General features: G+C 39.4%; 1 non-coding gene across 1 annotated transcript; it reads right to left on the bottom strand.

Annotated features, from left to right (window-relative positions):
- Positions 1–1838: 1838 nt before the first annotated feature.
- LOC118484394 lies at positions 1839–1945 on the bottom strand. Its single transcript, XR_004873505.1, has one exon. It is a non-coding gene; the product is annotated as a small nucleolar RNA R71 (small nucleolar RNA).
- Positions 1946–9959: the final 8014 nt, after the last annotated feature.

The raw sequence follows: 9959 nt of genomic DNA, 5'->3' as shown, positions 1-9959 counted from the left end.
GCTTCTGGCTGGGCGCCACAAGATCAAGGACTGGGTGGTGGGGTGCCACCTTGTTTTTCAGCTCATGTACTACCTTCAGACTCTCGCCGAGTGCCAGAAACTCCTCACGGGATGCCAGAGAGTGATTTTTCAGCTCTTTAACTCTATTTCAACTCCTCGACCTTTCCAACATGCTCCAAGACTTGACACTTCAATATTTTTACTCGTTTTACTCGGTTTCTCGCATATTTGAACATCAAGACCTGCGAAACATGATTTGATCAATAGTATGCATATTCTAATGAAAAACAAAACTAAACATAACGAAAACTATACAAACTATACACGAATAGATGATGTCTTTCGCAATACATTAGTATTCCTGCTGACTCAAACTACTTAGTCGAGGGTAACGTCGCCTTCAAAAGAGGGGCCTACCACATTATGCATTAATAACTTAATTAATTATCTTTCAATAATCCGACCCTTTAGGATTGTATCCTTGCTGATCAAACTACTGGGTTAAGGGTAACATCACCTTCAAAAGAGGGGCCTACTACCATAACTAAGATAATCTCTTAAACAAGTGCAAAAGTGCGAAAATAATCAAAGGTTACACTACACATGAGTCGGATCCAAGTGATTCATCATGTCTATCTGTTTTTACTTTTATTTTATTTTTCAGCATTTTAGTTAGTTTTACTTTCTTAGTTTAAAAACCTTTTTCTAACATTTTGATTTGATTAGACGTTGAGGATAAACCGGTACTAAAAGCTCTTGTGTCCTTGGACGACCTCGGTATCTTACCAACACTATACTACGTCCATGATGGGTGCACTTGCCCATATGTGTGTTTAGTGTTAGTAAATATCGTGTTTTATAAATTTAAAACTTGGCTAAAAAGTGTAAAAAGGGCTTAAAATATATACCTAAAACATATTACACCTAACGCACATCAAGTTTTTGGCGCCGTTGTCGGGGACACAAGAATGTTAAGAAAGTTAGGAATCAACGGCCTAATCATTTTTTTATTTTCTTTTTATTTTTTTTAGGATTTTCTTAAATTTTTAGCTTCTGCAGAGCTCAGCACGGGCCGTGCCTGGTCGGACACGGGCCGTGCCTAGCAGTGTCACTGGCAGTTTTTATTTTCCGAGTTACAGAAGGCTGAGCACGGGGCCGTGTCGGTGCAACACGGGGCCGTGTCCAACTTTCCAGTAACAGGGATCCGGAAAGCAATCGTTGTATCTCCGACCACGGGCCGTGTTCACTAAGCATGGGGCCGTGGTGAACTTCCTGACCAACATTCTTTTCTGTTTTTATTGCAGGACTTGGAACCGGACACCACATCTGAACCTTCTACGTAGTGTATGAGCTCCAGTTCTAGTAGAGACATAAAAGAACCCCTAGAAGAACCCGAACACTTTCTCAGAAAAAGACTTAAAGCTAAAAACCAAGAGAAGGTTTCGGGGGACCCACTTCCAATAGCGGACCAACGTACCCTCATGGATTACCTACGACCCACCGTGGGTAATCTCGGTGCCGCTATCAACGCACCGAATGTTGAAGCTAACAACTTCGAACTTCGGCCACATTTGATACAAATGCTTCAAAACTCCGCAACCTTCCATGGGCTTGCGGACGAGGATCCCCATCTACATATTACTAATTTCTTAGAAATATGTGATACCTTTCGGATCAATGGAGCATCAAATGACGCCATCCGCCTTCGAATGTTTCCATTTTCACTAAAAGACCGAGCAAAAGCTTGGCTCAACGCCCTCCCAGTTGGTTCGGTAAACACCTGGGATGAACTAGCCCAAAAATTTCTATATAAGTATTTCCCTCCCGCTAAAACGGCTAAATTAATGACTGAAATTAATACATATTCACAAGAGGATGGGGAATCCTTATATGAAACTTGGGAAAGGTTCAAGGAGCTATTGTGAAAGTGTCCTCATCACGGTCTTGCGGTATGGCAACAAGTATCCACTTTCTACAATGGGTTGTTACCACACAAGACAAACACTTGACTCTCGCTCCGGGGGACTTTTAGGTAATCGCCGCCCACATGAAATATACAATCAAATCGAGGAAATTGCTCAAACCAATTTTCAGTGGCACACTCCCCGAGGCAATAAATCTATTGCCCCGGGCGCCCATAAGGTTGATGAAAGCACTTCTTTACAAGCCCAAATCGAGGCCCTTTCTTCAAAAATCAAAAAGTTAGAAATGACAAAAACGGTCTCGGTTATGGCTTGTGAAGGGTGTGGTGGGCCACATGAAAATTGGAGTTGTATGAAAGAAACATATGATCAACAAGAGTCGGTAAACTACATTGATAATAGACCTAGGCCGTCGGGTCCTCCAACGGGTACCTACAACCAAGGATGGCGTAACCACCCTAACCTTGGTTGGAGAGAACCCGACAATAGTAGTAACCAAGAAAGCCTAAACCAACGAACAAACTTTCAACAACCAAGAAATGAGTCACAAAATTTCCCTCAACAACAAGGTGGACGAGAAAGGCTTGAAGATACTGTATCTCGCCTCATCTCCCACACTGAAAAGAAAAACTCGGATCGATTTCAACAATTGGAATCGAATTTTAGAAATCAACAAGCTAGTATACAAAACATTGAAAAACAAATAAATCAATTAGCTCAAAATTTCTCCGAGAGACCACAAGGCGCGTTACCAAGTAATACCGAAACAAACCCAAAAGCACAAGTCCATCTCATAACATTAAGAAACCATACCGTGGGTCCCGAAGAAGTTCCGCCACCACCAACTGAGGAAAGCACAACACCGCCCCAACAAGAGAAGGTTTCTCCTCTACTTCAAGAGCCTACCAAGGCTCCTCCAGTTCCATACCCCGGTAGGTTAATTCGTCAAAAGACCAATGAGCAATTCACAAAATTCGAAAGTCTACTAAAACAATTGCATGTTAATATTCCTTTTATCGAAGTCCTAACTCAAATGCCTAAATACTCAAAATTCATAAGGGACTTCCTCACTCATAAAAGGAAAACTGAATCATTGCAATTAGTTAACCTAGGCGAAGAATGCTCCGCCCTCGTACTCAACAAACTCCCACAAAAGAAGATTGATCCCGGAAGCTTCACAATTCCTTGCTCGATCGGGGAATCCCCCATTCGTAATGCACTAGCCGACCTTGGGGCTAGCATTAACCTCATGCTCGCATCAATGTTCAAACGACTCGGCCTAGGAAAAACGGGCCCTACCAAGATGAGTATACAACTTGCCGACAGATCCATCAAATACCCGCAAGGTGTCGCTGAAAATCTATTGGTCAAAGTCGACAATTTCGTCTACCCGGCCGACTTTGTCATACTAGATATGGAAGAAGATACCGAAGTCCCCCTCATACTAGGGAGTCCATTTCTAGCCATCGCGCAAGCAGTGGTAGACATGAATGACGGAACACTCACTTTGAAGTATGGGGATAAGGAAGTGAAGTTTGGGGTTGGGAAGAGAGTAGAGGACGATGACCCGGTCAATTACATGAAGGTTATTGATTCGAGTTTGGATGATGCTCTCCGACGGTGCAACATGGGATGCAAAACATCCCGCTCGGAAAACATATACCCTCACTTTGGGTCTATCCAAGGACCCTTATAAACGTGGCGCACCACGGAGGCATTCCGCGGAACTATCCTTAGTTTAGTTTAATCTTTTAGTTTAATTTTAATTTGCAGGAATAAAACACACTCGGGATGGTAAAGGATAACAAGGGAAATGAGGAACATCACCCAATGCACGAAAACAGGGCCATCCGACAAAAATTTCTTCATTACAGCAAGTTCAGCACGGGCCGTGTCCGCCCAACACGGCCTCGTGCTGCATAATCTGCAGAAAATCGCCCAGTTCAGGTAACTGGACACGGGCCGTGTTCACTGAACACGCCCCCGTGTCCAGGCTTCTGTTTCTCTTTATTAATTTTTGTCACTGGCACCTGAACACGGGGCCGTGCCCGGTCACCACGGGGTCGTGTCCAGGATGCCAGTGACATAAAATTTTTCTTTTAACACCCTTTTACACATTCAATCAACCTAAAAACTTATTTTTGAGACACATTGAGGACAATGTGTAATTTAAGTGTGTGGGGGGGGGGATGCTAAAACCTTGAATCTTGCAAGTACTAATAACAAGTCTTACACAAAACTCTATTGGAACCGCTAATCACCCCAAATTTTTTCAAAAATTTTCATTTTCTTTTTACTTGTCCAAGTTTAAGTTGGGAATTCAAGTTCTAACAAGGTTATATTTTTACAAATTTACAACCGATAGCGTCGTGATAAAAAGAACCAACATAAGAAAATTATGAAACGGCATGACAAGCTTAGATAAAATTTGATTATATATACTTGATCACATAAAAAAAACTCATTCCCACAAAAGTGAGTTTTGAGCCTTTATTAAGCATACAAATACATATCTTTACACTAAATACTCATTTTTCGTTTCTTGTGTGAATAGCCGTTTGGTTCGTACGACTCTAGAACTTGCCACGACAATACATTTCCGGTCCTTACCAACTTAAACCCAAGTAACTAAATGATGGAGGCATTAGGACTAACCCTTTTTCTTTCTACACCATTATTTTTTACTTTTTTTCACCTACCTAAAATCCCCCTAGTTAACCCCTTTGAGCCTAAACCTTTTCATTTCTTAACCCAAAACAATCACCCTTTTTACCCACCTAAACCTTTTTATTTTACCCCTTTCTTTTAGTAACAATGTTTGGTTTTCTTATGACTTGAATATATATATATATATATATATATATATATATATATATATATATATATATATATATATATATATATATATATATATATATATATATATATATATATATATATTTTGATGAAACCAAATAAATAAACAAGTTCATCAAAAATAACTTTGTTTGAAAAGAATGGTTCATCAAAATAAAATAAAAATATGAAAAAAAAAACAGAAAGTCTTTCAAAAACCGACGTTTTGTTACGCTTTTCGCCCTTTTACTAACCACTAACCCAACCACCCACATTTAGCCCAAGCCTAACCCTTCACCCAAAAAGTCCTCTTGATATTTACAAAGGTATATAGTTAAAAAAGGAGGAGGATTGATTGCTTGCAAAGCTTATGGTAGGAGTAAGTTCCATGCCGCTCTCGAGTGATTCACTAAAAATACACCTTCCGCCGAGTGTTGAGTGATCCCCCGTGAGGTATGTGAACTTGTATATAAATGAAATTTTAAAAAAAGGTATGTTATGCCCTAATAAGTAATTTATCTTATGAAACGTTTTTATTAAATCATGACGAATAGGATTGTAAATATATAAAAATAAAACCTAAATAAAGAATCTTGGAAATCCTGACACTCTATGACAAGCCCAAAAACCTTCTCTTCTACCCATTCCATTGGAGTGAAAAAAAGCCACATTATAAAGAGTTTTTCTTGAGGACAAGCAAAGATTCAAGTGTGGGGGGGGGGGGGGGTATTTGATGTGCACAAAATGCAACATATAAATTACATCAATTGTGGCATAAAACTAACCCTTTTTAGTACTAATGTTGGAAAAAGTGTGCTTTTGTCTTCCTTTTGTATTTTCAGGATTAAATGAGCTCAAATGAACAAAAGAAGCAAAAAGAGAACTAAATCTAACATAAATACAAGAAAAGGAACAAAAGTGGCATGCCCGACCTCCCGACAGCATCTTCCCAAGCAAAACAAAGAAGACAGAAGACTGAACACGCCCCATGCTTAGTGAGCACGGGGCCGTGCCCAAGTGTCAGCAGAAAAGACAAAGTAATAGAAGCTTCTATTGCCCACCACGGGGCCGTGCCCAATGGACACGGGGGCGTGGTCAACTTCCTGCAGACGCATTTATTGAAATTGCGAATTGCAATTAATGAAGAGAGAGAGAGTCGGATGGACACGGGGCCGTGCACAGGCGACACGGGGCCGTGCACAGGCGACACGGGGCCGTGCCCGAGCTTCTGTTCAGCCTATAAATAGGAGTGTTTGGAGCTCTTGCAACTCATCCCTTGGCACACCACCTCTCTCACACTTCACCCACCACCCACCACCATCACAACACCATCATCCACCACCATCATCCATTGTCCATCATAGAGTGTGTGAGTCGTCTCGGGATCCAAGATTGATCGTAAGAGTTCTTGACAATCAAAGGCCATGTTTGCCTAAGTCTCTTACATCATTTGGTTAAGACAGGTGTTTAGTGTAATACTTTTTATTTTTAATCTTTTGCACTTTTTAATTGGTTTTGTATTAATGACTTTAATTACTAGTTTCTTATGTTGAAGGTGATTCTTCCTTATCGTTTGTCCGTGGTGTCTTGGCATTATTTTACTGTCTATATAAAATAAAAGATTTTCACCATTCATATCTCCACGGTCTATATGAAGGTATGTTGGCTACCTGGTCGGGGGTTAAGGGAACGGTTTGGTAAGAGTCTTGCCATTGTTCAGTGTATAGATCCTGCAAAGGACCTGGGTCAAATTTAGTAGGAACTCCTTCAATACCCAACGGTATTGGATGGCGGGGGTCCAAACTCTTTGATCCCCTCATAAGTTAAACTACTATTAAAACTTTAACCCGGCTACTTAGGACTGTATCCCTGCTGACTCAGACTACTTAGTCGAGGGTAATGTCGCCTTCAAAAGAGGGGCCTACCACATTATGCATTAATAACTTAATTAATTATCTCTCAATAATCCGCCCCTTTAGGATTGTATCCTTGCTGACTCAAACTACTGGGTTGAGGGTAACATCACCTTCAAAAGAGGGGCCTACTACAATAACTTAGATAATCTCTTAAACAAGTGCAAAAGTGCGAAAATAATCAAAGGTTACACTATACATGAGTCGGATCCAAGTGATTCATCTTGTCTATCTGTTTTTACTTTTATTTTATTTTTCAGAATTTTAGTTAGTTTTATTTTCTTAGTTTAAAAACCTTTTTCTAACATTTTGATTTGATTAGACGTTGAGGATAAACCGGTACTAAAAGCTCTTGTGTCCTTGGACGACCTCGGTATCTTACCAACACTATACTACGTCCATGATGGGTGCACTTGCCCATATGTGTGTTTAGTGTTAGTAAATATCGTGTTTTATAAATTTAAAACTTGGCTAAAAAGTGTAAAAGGGGCTTAAAATATATACCTAAAACATATTACACTTCGCACACATCATAAGTCAACAGTTAATAAAAAATAATATGAAGGGTTGGTTTCATGGCAAAGAGATAATGTTGATGTTGAATTGTATCTGAACATCTGTTTGGTAAGTCAACAGAGGTTTAATAGTATCAACGGTTGGTTTGATGGTTAACAGATTATGTTGATGTTGAATTCTGTCTGAACATCTGCTTGGTAAGTCAACAGAGGTTTAATAGCATCAGGGGTTGGTTTGATGGTAAACAGATGAGTGCAAAGATAAAACAAATGTTCAGAATTTGATCATCGATAGTAGTTTTTTAAGGAATCTGCTGATAATGAAAAAACTGTGTATGCGAACGACTGTTTGATTTACCACTGTTGACTAAATGACATAAATTTAAATAGTATTAATCTTTGTTGTCGCATCTTCATTTTAATTATTTCAATCATTCCTAACAGTGGTTGGGCTAATAGCAGATGTTAGACTTACCACTGTTGAGTTACACTGATTGAAAACAACTGTTTTTGAAACTTATGCTTGCCTAAAAACACATCCACTGCTAAATGGTACCGCCTCTTATCATAATTTCAGTTTTTCCTAATGATTGTTCATTTACTATAGTGTTGACTGTTGACTGTCATGCATTATGATAACAAAGGTTCTGCGTGGACATATGTTAGCTAAAAATAAAACAACTGCTAAAAGTTATCATCTGTTGTCATAACTTCTGTTTATCTAACAACTGTTTGACTTACACTGTTTCCAACGACCAACAGAGGTTTCCAAACACATTTTGTTAGACATCTTTTATTAAGTTTGTAAATGTAAATAACAAATTCAATAAGGGGTCTATGTGTAAATATTTTTCATTTGTTGAAAATATGGGAAAACGAAAACACAACTGTCATTATTTCTTTAGCATTATTACACATGAAACATCTATCATCTGACTTCTTTCAAAAATCTCTTCTTCCCAGTCATTTTCTAGGGTTTCAACTTTCTTATTCTCCGTCTTCTACACTTGAATCACTGGAGGTTTTGTTTTTTTTTTCTTCAACAACTGGTATGTGATGAAACAATGGTTAACCGGGCAGGGTTAACTCACTGGTCTCGTCAAGAAGGGTTAATCCCTTCCTCCCGAGGATCGTTGACTGGATCACCGGTGGGTTGATCTCCTGCACAAGGAAACAAACCGTGATTCGTAACTAGGAGGATGGGGTGGGGGGTGCTCCTTGTTACCACTCTCCGGCGTGAGAATCAGTAATCTGCTTGGGAAGCAAAGTATGATAGTAGTAGTAGTGAGAGAGTTGTGAAGAGATACCTCAAACCTGGTTTGGGGTTGGTATTTATAGCCGAGGAGTGAAGGAGGAGGATGATGGACAGACTGACGACGGGCTGCACCTTTGCAGGTGTGTCAGGCTTGTCGGGTGTGGAGGTTACGCCACGTCAGTCTGTTATTTACGTAGCCCTGACAGATGACTGTCAGTGGCGCTACTTGCACTGGTGTGTCAGTCCCACTTGTTGGGCGTATAGGATGCGGTGCGAGCCGCATCGCTGCCTGCGGTAACATCTGGTGTTATCGCGTCTCTTGCTTGTGATCAAGAAATACGCGAGATGCGGTGCTAGCCGCATCGTCGCCTGTGGTGACTGTTGCTGTTATCCAGCTTCCCTGTATTGATAGAAGTGTTCACTCGACGCGGTGCGAGTCCGCATCGCTGTGAATACTTCCCGTTTCATACACCAGATGTGATGCTATGCCGCATCACTCTACCGTTCTACTATTCCAGGTAAGTCCTCCTCCATCACTGGACAGATTGGATTCGACCACTATGTCGATGCGTTCCCGCATGGACATAAGTAGGTTGTTGGCTAGCGGGGGTTTTGATAAGGGTAATGGCCACTCGCGGTCGATGTTGACGCGAGATCTGGGACCATACCCCTTCAGTATGTAAATTCATATTGTAATAATTTATATTGTTTAACCGATTTTAATTCAAAAAAAAAATAAAATAAAATTCAAATCCTATCTTGCTACAAATACGATTTTAAGTTTATTGCTATACATTCAAGAAGGGTTTAGTTAGGTGTTTGAATCATTTGTTGATAACATATTAAAATAGTTTTTATTTGCAGAAAATTTTTAACTCATACTCTGTTTCTATAATTAATTTCAGTAGATACTCTGTTAATACAAAAAGTTAATGTTCATCTTCGAAGCCAACTTTTTAATTTCAATGTTTTAACATCTTTATTGATTCAGGTTTTGTCATGTATACTACATTTGTCAAGTTTCTTGATAACCCAGAATTTTTGAAACTGGTATGACATGTTTTTATATACATAATTTATTTTTATTGAGATAGTTGTTGTGGTTTATATTTCTTACACTACTTAAAAATTATATACAAGATGTACCTATAGCCTTTGCTAATCAAAAGTGGGGAGATTGTTGGCAAAAAAATAAGTTGCGAATCTATCATGAGTCTGGTAAAAAATGGGTTATGAGGGTCAGAACAGAAAATTCAACACCAATAATAACTGACGGTTGGGACAATGTTGCTAAAGATCTCAATCTGCCGAGGGATACTTTGTTGGTTTTCAAAGCGTTAGGTGATTTTGGGTTTGAACTTTCATGTTTTATTGATGGGATGTGTGGTGAATCTTATTTCACGTTTAATCGTTATGCAAGATTTGGTTTTATGGTATGACTATTGATCTTAACTTCAATCCTTTTGCATCTTAAACGTGTCAACACTTATTCTCATAAGTTACATACTTCACATATAGT

Source organism: Helianthus annuus, chromosome 11 (assembly GCF_002127325.2).
Source record: "Helianthus annuus cultivar XRQ/B chromosome 11, HanXRQr2.0-SUNRISE, whole genome shotgun sequence".
NCBI lineage: Eukaryota > Viridiplantae > Streptophyta > Magnoliopsida > Asterales > Asteraceae > Helianthus > Helianthus annuus.
This window is presented reverse-complemented; position numbering and strand designations above follow the sequence as displayed.